Source organism: Rhinoderma darwinii, chromosome 6 (assembly GCF_050947455.1).
Source record: "Rhinoderma darwinii isolate aRhiDar2 chromosome 6, aRhiDar2.hap1, whole genome shotgun sequence".
In the NCBI taxonomy this organism is placed as follows: Eukaryota; Metazoa; Chordata; class Amphibia; order Anura; family Rhinodermatidae; genus Rhinoderma; species Rhinoderma darwinii.
This window is the reverse complement of record NC_134692.1, coordinates 18,477,026-18,498,743: the sequence shown is the minus strand read 5'-3', so window position 1 is coordinate 18,498,743 and position 21,718 is coordinate 18,477,026. Positions and strand designations below refer to the sequence as shown.

Sequence of the window (21,718 nt, the reverse complement as noted above, 5' to 3'; positions counted from 1 at the left end):
TTGGTTTATTTTTTTATTTTTAAAGTAAAATCTATTGCCTTTCGTATACTGTACGCGTAGATTAATTAACGTTGTTTTTCCTCCTCTGCTATAGCCTTCATATATAGTCTGGGACTTCTCTAGAGCTGCACCTTTCCTCTGGAATTGTTTTCCTCATTCTAATAGACACAGGTCTGTCACCAGATTATAAGTGCCCTATCTCCTATATAATGTGATTGGCGCTGTAATGCAGATAACAGCAGTGGCTTTTATTTTGAAAAACGATCATTTTTGAGCAAGTTATGAACAAATTTTAGATTTAAGCTAATTAGTTTCTTAATAGACAACTGGGCGTGTTTTACTTTTTACCAACTGGGCGTTGTGAAGAGAAGTGTCTGGCGCTGACCAATCAGTGACCAATCAGTGACCAATCAGTGACCAATCAGCGTCATGCACTTCTCATTGTTACAGTGTGATTGTGCAGTGAAAGAAGCTGGGCTGGAACAATGAGAAGTGTATGATGCTGATTGGTCACTGATTAGTCACTGATTGGTCACTGATTGGTCAGCCTCATACACTCCTCTGCACAACGCCCAGCTGGTAAAAAGTAAAAACACGCCCAGTTGTCTATTAAGAAACGAATTAGCATAAATTGTTTATAACTTGCTCAAAAATGATTGTTTTTCTAAATAAAAACCACTGTTATCTACATTACAACGCCGATCATATTATGTAGGAGACAGGGCACTTATAATGTGGTGACAGAGCCTCTTTAAGGCAGTGGTGTACATAAAAGAAAGGGAGCCCAAAATTTTGCCAGTCAGGACAGAAGGGCCTATTGTTTGTTTCTCCGTTACCCTTTTCATAATTCTTGGGCCAATTCCCCAGCTCCTTACTTGTTAACATTGCAGTTGCTCCCCCTAGTAGCAAATGGGATGGGACCAATCGAAGCTTGGCCCCTCTGTTCATGGGACCCATAGCAGCCTCATGTGCTGCCTCTAGGATAATTACACCATAGATTATATTCACATGCAGTAAAACATGTAAATACATACGTTTTTGTTGTTTAACTAGTCAGACCCTTTAATGTAAAGCATGTTTCCACCTTTAAACACCATTCTACAGTTCACATATAGAATTAATCTACATATAAAGTTGAGTAACTTTGTACATACATTAAATTACTTATCTTGTACTATTCCTGAGTTACAGCCTGTATTATACTCCAGAGCTGCATTCAAAGTTCTGCTGGTTGTTGTTGGAAACAGTCAGCAGGCTTGTTGTCAGACACTCCTAACAGCTTAGCTGAACTCCAATAAGGCCTCATGCACGTGACCTTAGCCGTATGCATGGCCTGTGATTGCGGCAAACGGGAGCCGTTCCATTCACTATATCGTACGCCGTCTGTGTGGAAACGGGTCATGCCCCGCTCCCACACAAACCAAAAGGAAGGTCTTTGGTAGAGCGACATCTGGCGCCATTTTCATGTGGACCGGAAGCCGCGGCCGTACAGTAAGATGACGACTTCCGGCCATATGTTGAAGGCAGCGCACACACAAGGACTAGAAGCGGCAGGGCGGAGGCGGCAGCGGCGGCAGGAGCAGGTAAGTTATGTTTGTGTATGTGATGTGTGTGTATGTTCGTGTTATACTGTCTGATTACCACTGTATCTAATCCTCCTACACTCTGCATTCGCTCAGAAAATGGCGACACACAGTGTAGGAGTGTAATGTCGGGGTAGGGAAACAGACAAGTGAGCCCTAATCTACCCGCCACTCAGTCCCTGCCTACTTGCAACGACCCGCCCTAGGCGACGGGGTACAACTGGGCGACGGTCCCTACACTCAATAGGTGCACGACAGACAAACAGACAAGTGTACAAAGAAGCCAGGGAAATGGGGAAGTTGCCCACGGGAACACCGTGAGCAGCAAGCGAGGTGAACGAGCCGAGTCAAACCAGGAGATGAACGAGGTACAAAAACGCAGAGCAGAAGAATGGTCAGTAAAGCCGAGGTCAATAACAAGCAGAGGATCAGTAGTTCAAGAAGCTGCAGCAGGGCCAGGAAACCAACAGAGAAGAATCACAAGCAAAGGAGGAACAGGAAAGGCAGGTATAAAGAGACAGAGGGCGGGAGCTAGCTCCGTCTGGCCAGGCTGTGATAGGCTCTCCCACTCCTAAGCCTGCCATCCTGGGTGGTGGAAGATGCAGTCAGTCTCACAGACATAGAAGCAAGTGCAGACTGATTACCTATGGGCGTCGACACAGAAGTTGTGTCTGGCAGATCCTTTACAAGGAGGTTTGAAGATTCAACCCCCTCCTTCTCCTGGCACTAGCAAGGATAAGGGAGGGGGGATTGTGTGTGGACACTAGAGCGTGTGTGTCTACTCCAAATTTGCAGCATAAAGCAATGAGGTTGCTTTACCACATGCCAATGCTGCAATTTTGGGAATTGCTCCCTCTAGTGACCAGCACATGGAAATGTTATAAATTAGAATCTAATTTATAATATTTCCTGACTTGTGAAAAAATGTAAAAAAGTAAAACAATGTGTAATCATTTATATACTAACTGTTTAACTGGGAAAAAAAATAATTTCTAGCGACACATTCCCTTTAAGGCGTCTGAGCCCTCTCGGCGGTCAGTCATGTTGTAAGGTCTCATGTGTTAGCCCCTCCTGGCTCTGCTTCGTTTTTGGGGCTATCACATGAGTCCATACACTGCATCTGATTGGCTGACAGAGCTCAGGCTTGCAACCTGTGCCCCAGTCGAAGAGTCTACTCCTACCCCGGCCTCCACCCTTATCAATCCTTTTGCTGGCGGCTGGCGCTTACATTGAGCCTTTCCTGTTCTCAGGAAGGAGAAAACATGTTTTTTGTGTGTTGGCAATCAGAGCTTATTAGCCGGACTCCCATTAAAGTGAAGATACGCCAAGTTTCCACTTTGTGACAGTTTATCCCTGAGCATCTAATGTAAGTGTTATTTTATGAGCCCGGCTTGTATTTCCAAGTCAACATAATGTGAAAATCTATATTTCCATTTTTTTTATTGGATGCCCAGCTGGAAAAGCACCTTGTAGAAATTATGATGTTAAGTATTTCAACATTTCGTTAATATTGGTGTTTTACCGTGCCAAGTTTTATATATGTGTATAAATTATCCAGACCTCTGACAAGGGTCAGCGTAGTAATCTTAAAGTGGCAGTTTTGCCTCTGCCAGCCTTGAGACAGCCATCTTGTGGGCTGAAAAAAAGCATCCCGTGAATTCGCCGGGTTCTCAATGGTATCCCTGGAACATTTCCAAATATAGTTTAGTGAAAACAATATTTTAGTTTTTTTTACAAAATAAATTTTGTGACACAAATTAGTTTGGTGACAAAGAATAGTATTTCTACCACAAAGTAGAACATTGTGACAGAGAATATAGTTTTGTAAAGTGGGTTTTTACTAAATGCGTTTTTGTGACGTTACTATTTGCTGCCACAGATTAACATTTTGCGTCACATAATATCACTTCGTGACACAGAATATGGTTTTGTGAAAACTGGGTTTTTACTAGATGCATTTTTGTGACACATTACTTTTGTCAGACACAGAGTAAAATTCTGTGCTTTATAGCATCGATCTGTGACACAGAATATCATTTTGTGAAAGTTGGATTTTTAGAAAATGTATTTTTGTTTCACCGCTTTCTATGTGCTGGAGCAGAGTAACATTGTGTATCATAAAATATTACTTTGTGATACAGAATATAGTTTTGTGGTTACTTTTTTTACAGAATTAATTTTCTGTGACACAATTTGGTGGCACCAAGTAACATTTGTGCCATAACATATGACACAGAAAATAGTTTTGTGAGATTTGGGTTTTAACTAAGTGTCTTTTTTGTAACAAAGATCATTATTTGGTGGCACAGAGTAATATTTTGTGCAGTATAAAATTGCTTTGTGATACAGAATATAATTTTGTGTCAGTTACGTTTTCACAAAATGCATTTTTTTTTTTACTATAAAATGTACTATTTACAAATGGTCCCATATGACTGGATGGGTCCTATGAGATGGGAGGCATATGGAGTATTTGAAATGGACTCTCTAGTTTGTTTTATTGCAGCTGGTGCTGATTTAGGATGTGAGATTTTACTAGCAGGAGCGCTAATCAGGCAGGAGATTCTGTGAGGATTTACTTATGTATGCAGAAAATTATGGATATCATTAAAAAGTAAGAGATTATGTCAGGGAGACACATTATGATATGTATCGTTAGCAAGATAAACCGAGCAAACAGCAAATGTGACTTAACTCGGTGTCACGGTGTAAATTGTCCAGATAAAATTCCACATAGACTGCAGCAGGTCGTCCCCTGATACCTTCTCCTCTACCTGGAAGACGTGCCCGGCTCCTGTAATATGAATAACAATCATATCTTAAAAAAAAAAAAAATTTAAAGGGAAAATCCAGTATAAAATCCTCATTCGACAGGTCATAGTTACATGTCAGATGAGGTCTGCCAAGGACAACTAAACAAAGTAAAGCTTAAAGTCTAGAAAAACTTATGGGGTGGGAGGAGCAATCCACAATGGGGGCAAAATCAAAGAACACATATATGAATAAACCCTATATGTTCTACCGCCATCTACTGATGAGGTTTTGTTACTGCACTGTGAGCTGGTATTTGTGACCTTTATTGATATATACTAGGCTACCATGAAATTACTTGATATATTCAATTAAAGTTATAACATTGATCAACAGCCATCATGCTATTCACTGAGAGATCGACAAAAGTAATCTACAGTATGCAACAGTGATAATCAAAGATAGATAGATAGATAGATAGATAGATAGATAGATAGATAGATAGATAGATACTACATACCTCCCAACCATTCCTGACACTCTGGCCGGGGATTCCAATCCTAGAGGGAGCCCCTGACATCACTGTCCATATATGGACAGTGACGTCAGGGGCTCCGCCTTGGGGCAGAATCCCCGGCCACAGCGTGGTCAGTGCTCTGGCTGGGAATTCCGCTCCTAGAGGGAGCCCCAATGGAGCTATCTACAGGGGAAGATTAGCACTATCTACAGGCAGGGTGGCGCTATATTTGAGGGGGTGGGGCACCATCTACATGGACACTGTGGCACTATTTGGGCACAGGCTCTTTATATGTGGGCACTGTAGCAGTATGTGGGCACTGGTGGTATATGGGTACTGGCACCATCTATGTGGGCACTATCTACAGGGGCATTGTAACACTATGGGACATTACACTGTGTGGGGCATCTGTGTGGGCATTATACTGTATGGGGGCAGCTATGAGGGCATTATGCTGTATGGGGACAGCTATGGGGCATTATACGATATGGGGGCATCTGTGTTGGCTTCATACTGTATGGCTGCATCTATGTGGGCATTATACTGTATGGGGCCGTTATACTCTGTGGGGGCATCTATTTGGCATTTGGAATCGGGTGTGTATGGACGGGTATTGGGCGGAGTTAGAGGCGTGGCTTAAAATAAAAATGTTGATTATCCCTCTTTGCGATACTTGAAAGTTTGGAGGTATGAGATAGATAGATAGATAGATAGATAGATAGATAAATAGATAGATAGATAGATAGATAGATAGATAGATAGATAGATAGACAGAGACAGACAGACAGAGAGACAGATAGATAGATAGATAGATAGATAGATAGATAGATGATAGATAGGTACTATAGATAGATAGATAGATAGATAGATAGATAGATGATGGATAGGTACTATAGATAGATAGATACGGTTGCCTATAAAAGGTGTGGCCGAACCACACTCAAAAAATAAATATGATGATTATAGATTGTTATGGGCATAGAGGGTTAGTGGTTCGTGACTACCCGCTGTCTTGAGTCGTGCTCTGCCCCCTTATGCCTTGCAATAGGCATTACACAAAGTATTCCTTTAATTTGTGTTAGAAAGAAAAAAGAATCCCGTTTACATTTCTTTATCTATAAATTATTAAGCATTTGTTGCTACCTTATTCACTAAGCAGCTCGTTGCCTTTATGATAGGTCTATGGTCTCCCAATTACTTCTGGAACTGGATAACCTGTACCCATTACATTTCATTTGCATATAAGAGCCCAGAGCGTAACGCCATACACTTCGCCTTGTTAATGATCATAGACTTATTGTTATTAAAATAGAGGGAAAACATAAGCAAAATTTCTACTAATTATATGAAATTATAGGTATTCTGCAGAGGTCGGTATTTTATGGCCACTCTCAAGCAAGACGGAATTAATAAGTTCATAAATCAGAGGCATAGCAGAATTAATATTGCTTAATGTTGTGTTGCAGGTAGAGAGTTCATTCATTTGAAATGCAGAGACGCTTTTGGCTCTGCTATGCTGCTTTAAGATCACAATTAACTGATTATATTATAAATTCATCCGGGTTTTATAATGAGTTAATGTCATTTCAATCTATAATATTGCAATGCGTTCCTGGGACAGACTCCATTTTGGAAAATGAATCTTGTCGTATTATACACAATTTCAAGGTGCTATTTGGGTAATAGATATCGCATTTGTTACGAGCAAGTTAATGTAATAGGGTTTTACTGCTCACCGCACATCATTTCTGAACCATTTACTTTACAGTTGTATCTGTTTTTGTTACAGTGTAATTAGAAAGTTAGACGTTTTAATCTCTTACTGAGTCCCAGTCGTGGAAGAAGATAAATGTGTATAAGTTGTCGTTACCACCATGGTAAAAATAGAGATAAATCTGTAAAACCTATAGAACCATATTAAAGAGACAGATCTTTATTTTCCTTTTTTTCAATACAACTGATTAAAGTTATTTTCTGGTGCGGTGTCACCTTTCTGCTCCACGTTATGTCATACTGTCTACATGAAATGACCTCACTTCCTGTCCCAGATAATAATTCCCATAGGGGCCTTTGAGAGAACAAGGCTTGGAGGCTCCACCCTTGAAGAGAACAAAGTAGGGAGGCTCCACCCATGAAGAGAACAGTTCAGAGTGGCTCCACCCATGAAGAGAAAAGGGCAGGGATGATCCACCCATGTAAAGAACAGAGCAGGGAGGCTCCACCCATGAACACAGCAAGTCAACAGGTCAGAGGCTCCACCTAAGAAGAGAACAGGTGAGAGAGGCTCCACTTATGAAAAAAACAGGGTAGGGATGCTCCATCCATGAAGAAAACAGGTGAGAAAGGCTCCATTTATAAAGTGAACAGATGATAGAGGCTCCACTCATGAAAAGAACAGGGCAGGGATGATCCACCCATATAGAGAACAGAGCGGGGAGGCTCCACCCATGAGGAAAACAGGTGAGAGAGACTCCACTTAGGAAGTGAGCAGGGCATGGAGGCTCCACTCATAAAGACAGAAGCAGTTATAGAAGATGGCTTCCAGTCCTGTACTAAGATCAAAGACTTGAACAAGGGAATAAAATGTAAAAAGGTGGTGATGTGTATAGAGCTGGGGGTTGCGTAACAATGGTAAAGGGGAGTTTTCATGGAGAAATTAGGCTTTAAACAAGGACATCATCAAGTCACTCATTATACGGTACATCCCCTCAAATATCAGTTCTTAAGTCGTGCAACCGATGCATGAACTTGGATTTGTGCAATAGAGACATCCATAGGATTGAATGGAGTTGCACCATTCATGTCATTTAAAGGGATAGTCCATGTTTATAAAAACATGGCTGATTTTTTTCCAGAAACCGCGCCACACCTGTCTATGTGGGTTGTGTCTGGTATTGCAGATTGACTCCTCCAGTGAAAAGGGTTGAGTGTGCGTTTTATTGCAAATCTGTAGATAGGAAGAAAGGAGACAATTTTTTCTAATCCTGGACAATCCCTTTAATGTTTCTGCAACAGGGACACGCACAGCAGTTGCCTCCTTGGTGCAAAATGCAACAGTTGCACAACTTTTGTTCTAAATAGAATTGTATGGAAAAAGCAATTTTATTATTTTTACTTCTATTGGAGCAGAATGTTATTTTTTTTCCCTTTTAACTCAAAGGACTTATTGTTCAGTGAATCGTGGAGCGGACTTGGAGAGGAGCATAAAGTGGTTTTCCCATCTTGGGCATTTATGGCATATCCTACCTCCGGCACCCTCACCTATTGTGAGAATGACCCAGATTCAAAACAACTATCATTGAAATCAATGGAGAGGTAGCCATGCTTGTGATCGGCTGATAGTTGCTTTGTATCGGTAAACAGGGGTTTTGGGACCCCAATTCTTCCGATAGGTGAGGGTCCCTATAAGGCATTTATGGGATATCCTGGGAATATGCCATAAATGCCGAAGATGGTAGTACCCCCTTAATTATCTCCCAGTTCAATCAGTAACTGGGACCAGCTCATTCTCAGTATAGGTGAGGGGTCCTAGTTGCCGGATCCCCACGACCTGACTTTATAATAAGCCCCTTTAAGATCTTCCTCTAATATTTCTTCCATTTTTAAATACATGTCTAATCTGCCGCCCCGCACGCCATCCTTTTATCATTCTTATATAAGAACATAAGTAAGCAATTGTCTCTCCGATGGATTGCTGTATTATAAATTGCTTCCCTGGCATCTGCTATCAAAAGCAGAAATTCTCCGCAGACACAAAGTCTGGAAATTCGGTTATTTTACTGCACAAAATTCTTATTTTTAAAATGTTCGTTATTATACGATACAAAAGGACGACAGTTTCTGGTGGCCTCATATATAGATCATTCACCACATAAACTTTAATGAACACTCCACAATAAAGAGATTTCTAAACTCGCGCAATTTGCCAACTTAAAATGCAGTTTTGTTATTATTTTGAGTTGTTTTGTTTTTTTGAAGGAACGATTTATTATAGGAAGCCTGGAAGTGAGACGAGTTCTCTGTAGTAATGAGCTTGTTGCCATTTTTATTTTCCAAATCTATCTGGCCCTTCATTTATAACTTGCAGATTCTAGACTTTTCTTTATATCGGAATTTATTTTAACGCATTCCTTTTTAATGTGCTATTATGTGTTTATGATGTTACTGTTATTCAAAAGATTCTTCTTGTTAACACAATCTAGATGAGAATCTATCTATCTATCTATCTATCTATCTATCTATCTATCTATCTATCTATCTATCTATCTATCTATCTATCTATCTATCTATCTATCTATCTATCTATCTATCTATCTATCTATCTATCTATCTATCTCATGTCTATCTATCTATCTATCTATCTATCTATCTATCTCATGTCTATCTATCTCATGTCTATCTATCTATCTATCTATCTATCTATCTATCTATCTATCTATCTATCTATCTATCTATCTATCTATCTATCTATCTATCTATCTATCTATCTATCTATCTATCTCATGTAAGTAGATCTAGTGATTAAAACTAGAAATCAGAAGTACAGGTCAGAACATTTCTATAACCTACATAAGTATTGACCTGCGACTCAATTAACACCCATACTAACATTATACACGTCTATATTTTGCCTCCTGATACTACATAACAATGTAGAACCAATGCAAAGCTTGAAGTCGATTGAGTGTTACGTTGTTATTATTGTTACTGTCGTCTCCACTGTGACCCCTAAAATTGTGACCTAAATATGGCTGAAAGACACATCATGTGACCCGCACAGGGCTGCGCGCTGTGGCCTAGAGCGACATCAAGCTCTCTATTATTGGGAAGTGCACAGATGTAGCAGATGGCGGGCATATTGTCCAGAGATGACCCATGCATAATTGCTAAGAAGTTCAATACAGTCAGGTTTTAAATTTAATTGCATTGACCATCTTACCTACTGCTGTTCAATGATTTCATTTCTTTAAGGTGGAAAGTAACTTGGAAGCGACCACCAGTGACACGCCACCTCTCTGCTAAATAACGTCACCTATACATTTAGCACATTAGGACTTTTTATGAGTTATTATTATCTAGGACGATATTATACTCATCAGCTGCTGTGTGACCGGTGACCACTCAGGAATAGCCCATGACCTCTCTGTTCCATCACAATGGGCCCATGACAATTCCAGACAATTGGGATATGTTGCTGCTTCTGCTCCATCATTTTCTGATATTTGTGCGGAGGAGAAGCTGCTGCTGGGGCTGTATGTTATATGTCAGGCCACCTTCATTATGTAATCAGGACTCTAACATGGAATCGTAGAAGACGCCTTGCATATATATGATTATTTTCTGTGTTCAGAGCTAGTTGTCTGCCTTCTCCCTCACATAGTCATATATAAACTATGTAGTAGTACTCATATTATTGTATACCTTATATAAAGTGTAGAAATGCTACATTCAGGGCACAATAAATAGAAAATACATCATTTGGGAAGAAAGATACATAAGTATTATTAGTATTATTACTATTGTTACTATTATTGTACAATATGAGGATGAATCTATAGCAGATAGAAAACTATATTAATGATAAAGAGATTGTTATGGGTTGATTAGATAGATAGATAGATAGATAGATAGATAGATAGATAGATAGATAGATAGATAGATAGATAGATAGATAGATAGATAGATAGATAGATAGATAGACATGAGATAGACATGAGATAGATAGATAGATAGATATGAGATAGATAGATAGATAGATCGATAGATAGATAGATAGATAGATAGATAGATAGATAGATAGATAGATAGATAGATAGATAGATAGATAGATTGCACACATAGAAATGGCGACAGCACACTTTGAACACCAATGTCACCTAAACTGCTAAATCTACTTACAATAGGGGGGTTCTTAGTGCACATTTTGATCAAAAAGAGTTTGCCCACCTGCCACGACAAGGCGACCTCTGTAAGGTGGGGACCAATCAAGCACATACACCCAGAACTGGGACTAAGCCTACATATATACCTGGGGATGGTAGGAACCAGCACTAAACTAATTAAAATCACCCAGGGCAGAATGGGAGGAGTGCAAGAACAAAAATGGAGGCAGTCACTAACCCCACATATATGGATACCATAAACAACACAAAAGCTTGAACAGCACATTCCAACAAAATGATACAAAACTGTATACAGGTGCAAGAACACCTGTGACTGCAAATATACAGCACACAAGAAAAAAATTGGGAAGAAAGATACATAAGTATCGTTAGTATTATTACTATTATTTTACACTATGAGGATGAATTTATAGTAGATAGAAAACTATATTAATGATAACCAGATTGTTATGGGTTGATTAGATAGATAGATAGATAGATAGATAGATAGATAGATAGATAGATAGATAGATAGATAGATAGATAGATAGATAGATAGATGATAGATAGATAGATAGATAGATAGATAGATAGATAGATAGATAGATAGATAGATAGACAGAGACAGACAGACAGAGAGACAGATAGATAGATAGATAGATAGATAGATAGATAGATAGATAGATATGAGATAGATAGATAGATATGAGATAGATAGATAGATAGATAGATAGATAGATAGATAGATAGATACGCGATAGATATTAGAGATAGATAGATAGATAGATAGATAGATAGATAGATAGATAGATAGATAGATAGATAGATATAGATAGATAGATAGATATTAGATAGATAGATAGATAGATAGATACATAGATAGATACATAGATAGATATGAGATAGATAGATATGAGATAGATAGATATGAGATAGATAGATAGATAGATAGATAGATAGATAGATAGATAGATAGATAGATATGAGATAGATAGATAGATAGATAGATAGATAGATATGAGATAGATAGATAGATAGATAGATAGATAGATAGATAGATACATAGATAGATACATAGATACATAGATAGATACATAGATAGATACATAGATAGATATGAGATAGATAGATATGAGATAGATAGATAGATACATAGATACATAGATAGATACATAGATAGATATTAGATAGATAGATAGATAGATAGATACATAGATACATAGATAGATATGAGATAGATAGATAGATATGAGATAGATTGATAGATAGATAGATAGATAGATAGATAGATAGATACTCCAATATTTAGATAAAACCCATATTGAATTTATTACACATTTATTATTAAAATAATCCATCCTTGTATCACATATAACTGTGTTGTCGCCTTCCGTACGTACAATAATCTCTGATAATCTGCCCATAGACATAACGATCATCATTAGTGATCCGGTATCTGCACTGGTGGCAATGAATGTCCAGCTCCTCATCCAACATCCTGACAGTGAAAAATCCTGGAAACGGAGGCAAATCTTCCTGTCCACGGTCACTCTTCCGTCTATAAATACAGATAAAGTGTCGGTGACTGGAGTATAGAGTATCAGTATTGTCACATCACCGCAGAGCAGCGCGCGTACACGGCCACCTCTGCATCCTTTTGTATAAATAAGGTTTGCAGGCCGTGCACTAATCCTTGACATGGAGAATGAATACTCTTAAAGAAACGCACTCCACATAACAGTCCACCTTAATTTAAAAATGAACTTCTTGCAATTATGTCAGCTACTTAAATTTATTTGCAGACGGCTCAATTCATATTGATCATAACTCGACCCTGTGGTGACCTTGAACAAAGGTACCCTGCTCCCGCCATGGCTGCTATGATCAATACCCGGTGCAATTGCCTATACCTAGTTACTGATAAATGAAGTAAGGAAGGTATACTATTTCACACGCTGCCATAATAATAGCTCATTTAGCCGCCTGTTTAGAGAGAGGTTTAATATTGATACGTGTGGCAGAATAATGAGATCCTGAGACACTTTGGAATGGTCGGAAAAACAATGGGGTTCATGGTAACTACACATTATCAGAAATAAATCATTATTTTCCTACCATGTGAAAGGAGAAAGAGATAAAGAGATGTATAATGATATAGCACATGACATAAAAACACTTGATTGTTCCGCTTTCTTCGTTAACCCTTTCGCAGGCAGATTGTCTCTATACACAACATATCAAAGTTTTTATTGTTTTGTTTAAAGGAACAGTCCAGGTAAAACGGATACACCTTGTTATGCTTAGTGCAGGGCCCTAGGGGGCGGAGCATGACACAGGGGAACTGCACCGCTACATTAGATTCTGCACTATGTATAACACAGTATTCCTTCAAAAATGTATAAAAGTAATATCAATGTTGGATTTGTTTAGTCTTCCCCAAATGAAATTTAATCTCCGTAAAATTAAAAATTATGCAACTTTCTAATGTACTTTTTGTTTTAATTCTTCACTATGTTAAAGGGGGTTTCCTAAGGTTTAAAGATTAATATCAAATCGGTGGTGGTCCAACCGTCTGCCGATCTGTTTACTAAAAGGGCCTGATCGCCTTATCCCCTTCATTGTTTATAAGTCACAGCGCTATACATTTAGTAGTGGCTGTGCCTGGTATTGCAGCTCAGTTAAAATCACTTGAAAGGGACAGAGCTGCAGTACCAGGGATAACCACTACCAAATATATGGCACTGTGACTTGTGAACAGTAAGGGTATGTGCACACACACTAATTACGTCCGTAATTGACGGACGTATTTCGGCCGCAAGTACCGGACCGAACACACTGCAGGGAGCCGGGCTCCTAGCATCATACTTATGTACGATGCTAGGAGTCCCTGCCTCTCCGTGGAACTACTGTCCCGTACTGAAAACATGATTACAGTACGGGACAGTTGTCCTGCAGAGAGGCAGGGACTCCTAGCATCGTATATAACTATGATGCTAGGAGCCCGGCTCCCTGCACTGTGTTCGGTCCGGTACTTGCGGCCGAAATACGTCCGTCAATTACGGACGTAATTAGTGTGTGTGCACATACCCTAAGGCTGGGTTCACACGACCTATTTTCAGACGTAAACGAGGCGTTTTGTGCCTCGATTCACGTCTGAAAACACGGCTCCAATACGTCGGCAAACATCTGCCCATTCATTTGAATGGTTTTGCCAACGTACTGTGCCGACGCGTAAAAAATACGGCTCGTTCAAAGAAGTGCAGGACACTTCTTGAGACGTAATTTGAGCCGTTTTTGTTTGATTCCAATGAAGAACAGCTCCAAATTACGGCCGCAATTGACGCCTCGCAAAACGCGAGTACATGCAATTACGTCTGAAATTACGGAGCTGTTTTCTCCTGAAAACAGCTCCGTAATTTCAGACGTAAATGCAGTTATCGTGTGCACATACCCTAAAGGGAACCCCTTAATTTAGCTGATCGGCAGGGGTGTCGGAGTCTAAACCGATCTGATATTCTAAGAATTTACCATAAATATTATAATCCCGGGGAAAACCTCTAAGGATCTCTGCTTGCTTTCAGTGAATGGAAGATTCTTGTTTACATCAAAAGGGGAAAACCATTCTCTCATGCTCTTATATTTCTGGCAGCTGAGAGATGCATCCAGTCTAGGCCAGGAATGAAGCTAGCCTCTTTTACCCGGGTCAAAGATTTACTTTTGTGCCCCCCTCCCCATAAAGTAAGTCACACAAACCCTTGTATGATAATGTGCATACGGGGATATGTAGTTCAGCTGCCCAGTCACAGACTAAAATAATTTCATATCTTTCATATTACACACATGTTCAAAGAGGCATTAGGGCATGGCCAGACGTGGCGGAATTGCTCTGGAATTCCGCAGCGGACATTTTCTCCATTGGTTTACACACCACTTTAGTTAGGTTCGTGCTGACGTGGCGGAAAACTCTGCTGTGGACCATAGGCTGCGGTGCTGAATCTGATGTCCTCAGCATACACTGGCTGTTGCGGACGTGTAGCGGACTTGTTGCGGAATTTCTCCATTGACTTCAATGGTGTTTCAAAATTCCGCGATGAAATCCGCAGATGTTATGTGTGCTGCGTTGCGGATTGGTTTTACAAACAGGATATTTCATCATTCTGGCTGGACCTATGTGTGTTGAGGTCTATAGCCAGACTGAGATGGAATGTTGTTTTAAAAGAGAGCAGGAAGTAATCTTCACCTGAATACGCAACGACTAATCCGCAGCAATTTACTTCACATTTTAGGCAAAGGCGCAACGGAATCTGCAACGCAGATTATGTGCGGCATTGATGCGGACAGTGTCTACAGAAATACGCCACGTCTGGCCATGCCCTTACAGTTTCAGCAAGATCTCTACTTGCTGTCATTTAATAAGAGCCTTCATTGTTTACCCGTGGTTAAAAACCTGTCCTGGTCATGTGATAGACACACAGGTGCCGGGTTCGTAACAGTTACAGTACAATTTAAAGGGTAACTAAACGTTTAACAAACTTCTGACATGTCATAGTGACATGTCAGAAGTTTTGATTGTTGGGGTCCGAGCACTGAGACCCACCTGATCGCTGATCGCTAAAACCAAGCGGCAGAAGCGCTCGTGTGAGCGCTCAGCCGCTTCTTTTCTGTTCGGGCTTTTTTCGGAAATCAATATAGCAGAGTACGGGCTGAATAGAAAGTCTATGAGTCCGTACTCCGATACATCGGCTTTTTAGAAAAAACCGAACAGAAACGAATCGACTGAGCGCTTACACGAGCAGTTCTGCCGCTTTGTTTTAGCGATCGGTGGGGGTCAGTGCTCGGACCTCCACCAATCAAAACTTCTGACATGTCACTATGACATGTCAGAAGTTCGTTGAACGTTTAGTTACCCTTTAAGAGTGGTTTCTTGTAATGAGCCATGCATCTGTGTATCAATCACATGTCCAGGGAAGATTTTTATCTCTGGGAAGTAAGCAATGAAGGTTACGGTTGAATAACAGCAAGCAGAGATCTTGAAAAGCGCAATGAATTGATGCAGAAAGTATATTGTAAAATTGTATAACCTTTCATTATACAATAAATAACCTTTATTTGTTGAAACCAGAATAGCCCTTATAATCTCTGAACTGCTCCTAGTGAAGACGCTACATGAAGGACGTCACCTCTAATGAATCCACTGCCCGCGACTGTCCGTGACTCTCATCCTACATATATATATATGCACATCAATAAACATTACAGGGAATGCATTATCAGCATTCTGGGAAACGTGCAATGGTTTCAGATAACCGTAAATATTGATAATTGCTGCTCTTAGTGCAAATTAAATATGATCGTCGTTATAAGACTTTTTTAATTGCTAGTGTATAGATTGCGGGGAAATCTACGCAGTGGCGAATCTGGAGGAAAAGGGCAAATGGGGTCTCCTTTTGGTTCTAGTTAAAGTTGCCATGTCACCAGGACGGTGTTGCTATTATTAGGGCGGGTTCACACATGGCGGATTTTCACTTAAATTCCGCTGCGGACACTCCGCAGCGTTAATCCGCAGCGGAGCCGTTTCTCCATTGACTTTCACTTTAATTTCGCAGTGTTCGTTTACACGATGCGTACAATTCCGCTGCGGAGCATAGGCTGCGGAGCGGAATGTGGTGTCCGCAGCATGCTCTGTCTGTTGCGGAGCAGTGGCGGACTGGTTGCGGACTCATGGCGGAATTTCTCCATTGACTTCAATGGAGATTCTAAGTTCCGCAATGAAGTCCGCAGCTGTCATGCACATGTTATGTGTGGTGCGGAGCGTATTGGTTTTTTAACATGACATTTCTTCATTCTGGCTGGACCTATGTATTTCTAGGTCTACAGCCAGACTGAGGAAGTCAATGGGGCTCCCGTAATGACGGGAGCGTTGCTAGGAGACGTCAGTAAATAGTCACTGTCCAGGGTGCTGAAAGAGTTAAGCGATCGGCAGTAACTGTTTCTGCACCCGGGACAGTGACTACCGATCCCAATATACATGTATCTGTAAAAAAACATATAAGTTCATACTTACCGAGAACTCCCTGTTTCTGTCTCCAGTCCGGCCTCCCAGGATGACGTTTCAGTGGAAGTGACGGCTGCAGCCAATCACAGGCCAAGCACAGGCTGCAGCGGTCACATGGACTGGCGCGTCATCCAGGGAGGTCGGGCTGGATGCCGAAGGAGGGACGCGTCATCAAGACAACGGGCGGTAAGTATGAATTTCTTTTACTTTCACTAGGGAAAGTGCTGTCCCTTCTCTCTATCCTGCACTGATAGGGAGAAGGGAAGCACTTTTCCTGCAGTCCGCAGCGGCCAGTCCGCATCAATTTTCTGCACATTTTGTGCAGATCCGCAGCCGTAATCCGCAACCCGGATTAGGTGCGGCATTGATGCGGACAGTTGCGGAGGAATTCCGCCATGTGTGGTCATGCCCTTACAGGGGCCAGATTAAAGACTTTAGAGGCCCCTCGGCAAAACACTGTGTGGGCCCTTTTAGAGAAAAGGGAAAGGTAAAGAACTCGGACGGACCCACTAATTCCCAACCCTTTCAGCGCAACTCATTTGTGTTTAGTCACTTTACATTACCACTTAGCTGAAATGCATGGATCCTACCAATAATATATTCTAACACATTACAGATGTACTAAAAAGCTTATCCAGTCTTGCGTATAGGTTTTCAGTCTCTAGGCGGAAACAGGAATTATTCCACTCACTGACAGCAAACAAAGATCCTAAAATAGCCGTTGAATGCAAATAATTATTGCAAACGGAAAGATTTTACAAGTCTGTAATATACCTTGTGTTTCAATCTCTCACCATTTTTTAATTCTCTGCTTGCTGTCAGTGAATGGGAGCAGTCTTGTTTACATCCAAAGGCTGAAAACCTGTATAAATGTAGGGGGTAATTTATCAACCTTTCTACAAGACTTTTCTGGCATAGAAAATCTGCAAAAGGGCCCAAAAATGTTTGTTATTTTTACACTTTTGTAGAATGGGGACCCAGTTACCCAAAATGGGGCAGGGCACATCGTCCCGACAAATTTTTCTGGTGTAAATTATAATATATTCTGTATGGTCTCTTCTAGCTGGCGTAGATTTTACTCTGTGGAGCCTAGCAATGTAGAGGCCCGTGCCAGAGTGGGTGGGCCGTGGACGGCCGCGATCCTTGTGCTACAATCGTGGCGCACGTCCGTGGTCATGGCCAGTGGGAAGATGCGACACATTTATTATGAGGCGTGCGCCTTTTTATTAAATGTGCCCTTTAGTACTTTTCAAATCTACTGTAGGTGTTTGCTAGAACTTTGCAATCTTCTTTGAGATAAAGAGCCTGAACTCCAGGTTGATACATTTTACTTACACTGATACATTGTAGCAAACTCTCATGAAGGAAAAAGATTTGTGTTGGATAAGGCTGGTTTCCCATCAGCGTTGCTTTCCGTTGAGGGGTTCCATCTGAGCTTTCTGTCGGGGGAACCCCTCAATGGAAAGGCAAACGGTAACCTTAGCAGTCGACTGCGCTATTGATTCCGTCCAAAAAAACCTGAACCCTTTCACAACGGTGACAAACGGAAAAGTATCTGTCACTATTGAGATCAATGGTGATGCAAACGGAAGCTGAGGTTTCCATTTGCCTTTCCGTTTAGAGGTTCCCCCGACGGAAACCTCAGATGGAACCCCTCAACGGAAAGCAACGCTGATGTGAACAGTACCTTATAGAGGATTGTCTAGACTGGATTCCATTGTAGCAAACTTTCAGATGTGATATGTATTAGGGCTATACAGGTATACAACTTCTGGATATAAACAGGAAAAATTACTTTCAAAGACAACAAGCAGAGATCTTGACATAGTGTGGAACTGAAACAATGTATATTATAGAATTTTTATTATAAAATGATTATTAAACCTTATTTGCATAAACATTTCAGGATCTCTGCTTGCTATTAGTGAATGGGACCGTTCTTGTTTACATCCAGAGGTTGAAAATAAACACAGACCTAATATTCCTCACTGCTGAGGGTTTGTTACAGTGTATCAGTTTAGGCAAAACTTTGTACACTAAATACATCATCAGCACAAATCTTTCTCCTGTCCTGCCCCCAGTCTGAATGTTCTTACTTACACCGGTACACTGTAACAAACCGGGGCTGTGTGACAGTAGGACTAGTTCACGTAAGACTGGATCTAAAAACAATCTGCTACATTTTTTAATGAAATTTAGTGGATTGAACTAAAAAATGATGAATTTGTTTGCCGTTATGTCACATTTAATGATGAGACGGATTGATTCAGGATATAGACACACGTAGTGGCCGTTGTCTGACCTCGGCACAGCCATGATGAAATGAAAAACCGGGCAACAAACCGGCGCAGTTTTTAAATGATTGTTAATGTCCGTGCGTTTTTTTGCAGGTAAAACTGTTAGGCCTTGTACACACGAATGTGTGTGTTTTGCGTGCGCAAAAAATGCTGCGTTTTTTGCGCATTGCAGATGCGTGTGTCATCAGTATGGCTGCGTGGCTGCGTCATTTTCACGCATATGCCAGCCTTACGACACGCAGTTTTGAAGTTTAGAAAAATAAACGAAGGAAGTGCTTGTATCTTTTCCTTCATTTCTTTATCTACTATTGCGCGAATCACGAGCGTCACACGGAAGTGCGTGCGTGTGCCGTCCGCGATTTCACGCACCCATTGACTTCAATGGGTGCGTGATGCGCGAAAAACGGCCAAGTATAGGACATGCTGTGAGTTTTACGCAGTGGACACACGCTGAGTGAAAATCACGGACTATCTGAACAGACCCATTCACTAACATAGGTCAGTGCGAAGCGCGTGATTTTCACGGCGTATCACGGACGTAATACACGTTCGTGTGAATAAGGCCACATACAACGTTTTGAAAAACGTGCTGATTTGCAGTAGAACCACAAGACAATGTGTTTTTTGGCCGGACAGGTGTCACTATGTGTGTCTGTACACTTGGGCTATGTTCACACGGCAAACTAAAAACGGCTGTAAAATACGGAGCTGTTTTCAAGAGAAACCAACCTCTGATTTTCCGACGTTTTTAAAGCATCAGGCGTTTTTTGATACGTTTGTTACGGCTGTTTTTGGAGCTGTTTTTCTATTGACCCAATGAAAAACGGCTCAAGAAGTCGCATGCACTTCTTTTTACGGCACTTTTTTTACACGCCGTTTTTTCAAACGGCCGCGTACAATAACATCTAGTCGCAATGAAACGTTTTTCCCTATGAAATCAATGGGCAGATGTTTGGAGGCGTTCAGCTTCCGTTTTTACAGCTGTTTTTCGGGGCATTCACGCTGTGTGAACATACCCTTAGGGTGCATTCACGCTGTGTGAACATACCCTTAGGGTGCATTCAGACGTTGCAAAACGGCTTCAATAAACCGCATGTGTTTTACCACAGTTGCCGTTTTTACTGGTGACATATGTTAAATAAATGTGCTTCATCTGTAAAAAACCGCATCGAAAAACACATAAAATCACGGTAAAAAGGCATGCATTTTTTATGCAATTTCAACCGCAACGTTTGAATACAGCCCTACCCTTCAGTGCTGATTATAAATAAGTGACCCCCCACCTGGACTCCTTCCCTTGTTCATTGGGCGTCTTCCCACTATCAGCAATTTCCTTCTAAGTGGCACATTGTCATCCTGGAATCTGAAATCCGGATCATCCCGCAATGTCGCATCCATATCTATTACCATTTGTTTTGGGATTGCGGGTCTAATGTCTGGTAACCCGACACATGAGGATATGACGTGAGCCTACCTGCTCTTAGCCCATCTCTATCTGGAAGTTCTCAAACCCCAGGGGCCATTAATCCTCCTGTAACTGAATCCGGGCCTCCGTCTAGACTTCTCATAGCCGTGCTAATTTACATGTATTTCCTTTCTTCGACCTGAACAGAAGATCACATGTTAGAACTGGGAATAAGAAGCTTTCAATCACCTCGGCACTCACCTCAGGCTCGGCAAGCAGGTGGCGACTCCATTACGCCCAGCTGCTCGAGAAACCCAAGCAGATACATGTCCAAGGGCAACTTTTAAAGGAACGGTTTATGGTACTTAGTAGAAGAAACGGTTCCGTCTCTGCAATCGTTGAGTAATGCCTAGCAATATTCTTTTTTTTTTTGTGCCGGTATATTGTATATTGTTTTGAACCCAATGTATGAACAGCTGTAAAATTTAATTTCGAATGATCTATGGCGTAAGTTTGAATTAGAAAAGCAATAACAATTTATTTTAATAGTATCTTAATTAATACTGAATTACAATGCAATTCCTATGGAAGGAACACACGACGTCGACTTGAAATGCCAAATTAATTCTTTATGACCGGCGCTGTTAAAATCAATACTAAATGAATACATAATGACGGCATAGTTAGAATGAAAAGTGACCACACGCTACAATAAAAAGCGCTCGTCACCATCCTTATCTATAGCCGAATAATAAAAAGATTCCACATCGAGCTGACGGGAGCCATAAAAATAGCCGAGGACTAAACTGTATATAAAAGAAGAGCACATTTATGTCTTTATTACATTGTTATGTGTTGTTATAGAATATTACGTTGAAAACAAGGGCATGAGCATTTATTGGATTGCTTATCAGATGTAGATGGGTGGGTGGGGGGGGGGGGTGTTCAAAATGCAAGCAACGTTAGACTAATCCAAAATGGCCAGGTCAATATACAGGGAACGGGAATATATTTTATTCTATTTTATTATGACTATTTATTTGTTTTATTTTACGTTTTATTTATTCTTTCTTCCTTTGTCTTGTTCTCACAGGGCGGATACGCTGAGTAAAAGCACACAGCCTATCCGCCCCGTGCGCCGCATCGAATTCCGGCCGACTTCCCGCACCAAACTGTGGTGCAGTTTTTCACCTGGAATGTCCGCTGAGAAAAACTGCAGAAATGTAGA

General features: G+C 40.8%; 1 long non-coding RNA gene across 1 annotated transcript; it reads right to left on the bottom strand.

The window, feature by feature from the left end:
* Positions 1-4,016: 4,016 nt before the first annotated feature.
* LOC142656194 (uncharacterized) lies at positions 4,017-20,674 on the bottom strand. The gene is made up of 3 exons (XR_012849616.1): positions 20,560-20,674; positions 12,134-12,291; positions 4,017-4,377 (listed from the first exon to the last, which is right to left on the bottom strand). It is a non-coding gene; the product is annotated as an uncharacterized LOC142656194 (long non-coding RNA).
* Between the last annotated feature and the right edge of the window lie 1,044 nt (positions 20,675-21,718).